Here is a 2,244-nt window from a genome sequence, read left to right as displayed (position 1 = left end):
GACGCCCAAGGTCCCTGCTCCCTGGAGTACATGGGGAAGGATAGCTAAGTTGCCAGATAAACTCTTTTAGCAGATCAAGGACCCTCCCAGTAAAAGGGAACCCACCCCCCACCCCCACCCCCAAAACAGCTTTCCCATCAAGAGCTAGATAGCATTGAGTGATTCCATGGAGAAAATTCTGAGACTCTCCAGACACGGGTAGAAGAGTCACCTTTCCCCACATCTGAAATCCTTAAAAATGGGAGAGATTACCTTATCTGCTGGACAGTTAAAACTTGATCTTTCCCTGCCCAGGGAATAATAAAATTAGACAATGACTAACTCAGACCTAATGCTTTACAGTTTAAAATCACTTTCACATCCATTATCTCTTGCAAATCTCACAGGGACACACAGCCAGAATTTTTATTATCATTTTAAAGATAAGGAAACTGAGGCTTGAAGAATAACTTGCCCTGGAGGCAAAAACCTTTCTACCAGAGAAAGGAGTTTGATATGGGGGTATGGAGGGAAACTTGGACTTGAGAGTGAGACCAGCCTGGCTTTGAATCCTGGTTTATGGCTATTAGCTGTGAACCTTGGCTATGACGCTTGACCTCCCTGAGATTTTGTTTCCACATATCTAAAATGGGCATGATGACATGTACCTTACCAGGGTGTTGGGGTGTCCTAGTGTGTTCCATACATGTAGCTCCAGGTGGGGTAGAGGACCCCAGCTAATGATGGTCTCCTTCTCTCTCCCCAATTCCAGGGCCTGTGCGGTGCCCCTCTGAATCAGGACAAAAGCTGAATGTCCTACCACCCAGAGCCAGTGACCAGCTACTTGCTCAGGTCTTCATCTCCGCAAGGGCCACACCTGGGGGAAACAATCCAATGGATTCTTCTTTTTCTCCGCTGGTGAAAAGGCTATATATTTAGAGCCAGTTGCTTTTGTTGTTAATGCTTAAATTATAAGCCAAAGAGTGGATGAGGAGGAAAACCAGTGGCCAAAGGCAAAACGAGAGAAAAATGAAGGGAAGTTGGGAAACCAGGGAATTTGTTTTACATGAAGAGAGATAGGAATTCAGCCCAGATAAATTAACCCTAATTTGCTTTAATTCTAGAAATTCCTCATTTCTGGTTATTGGTAGGAATCACCCAGAAGTGGCTTGCTCCCAGAAACAGTTTTGACTGGTGTCACACTCACCTCATTTCAGGCACAGAGACAGTCACACCCAGGTGGGGCCAAGGCCCCCACAAGTGTCAGCATGCAGTATCAGGGAATGGAGAGCTTCAAAGAGCACGTGTCTACCTGCGACCACCACCAGAGAAATGAGGAAGCTGAGGCCCAGAGAGGGAAAGTGACCTGGTCAAGGTCTAACCTCAAGTTACAGACCAAGATGAATGGAGAGATGCCGACACAGGTGTGGGGCTGCTGGGAACTAAGCTGTGGACTCGAGGGCCTCTCACCCCAAGGTTGGACAGCTTCCCCAAAGGCTGGTTGCCTGAGGGCCTGGGCTCTGCTGTGTCTTCCTTCTTCCCTTCAAAAGCAAACACCATGGGTAGGCCCTGTGCTGTGGCTCCCGCCCACTGGCACCCCTGGGGACGTGCTCAGTGTGATTCCTCTTTCTGGCTGGACCCTTCAAGACAGATGCTCCCCAAGGGTGAGCATCACCCTAGGCTTCCCACAGTGGGAGCTACCACACCTGGATGGCCAGCACCCAGACCTCCGCCTGGGACCAGACTTCTCTCCTGAGCTCTGTACCTGAAGAGCCAGCTGCCTTCCGGACTTCACCACATCAAACACAAGTTCAAAGCTGAATCCTAATATTATTCCTAAACCTCTTAATGAGTTTTCAGTTTTCTCATTCCTGAGTAACGGCCCCACCATTCACCCAAGCATGTGGTAAAAACAACAACAACAACAAAAACTCTGGTCTGCCTCTTGTGAGCACCCTCTCCTCACTAACAAAGCATCCACCAACACCTAAATTACCTCTCAGTCCATCCTCTCATCCTCACCATCCTCACGATGAGCTATACACAGCTCAGGCCCTTGTCATCTCTTGCCTTGGCCTTTGAATACCCTAATAGTCAATATCTTCACCTCTAGCCTTGTCCCATCTTCAGCATGTCCATTTGCATTGCCATTTCTCTAGCACACACTCCAAGCTCCCAGTGTCTCCATAGAACCATGGCTAGCTTCCTTAGTGTGGCGCCCAAGGTCCTTTGCAGTCTATGACCCCAATTTGCCTTCCACTGTAA

Source organism: Hippopotamus amphibius, chromosome 17, assembly GCF_030028045.1.
Source record: "Hippopotamus amphibius kiboko isolate mHipAmp2 chromosome 17, mHipAmp2.hap2, whole genome shotgun sequence".
In the NCBI taxonomy this organism is placed as follows: Eukaryota; Metazoa; Chordata; class Mammalia; order Artiodactyla; family Hippopotamidae; genus Hippopotamus; species Hippopotamus amphibius.
Note: the sequence above shows the minus strand (reverse complement) of the source record.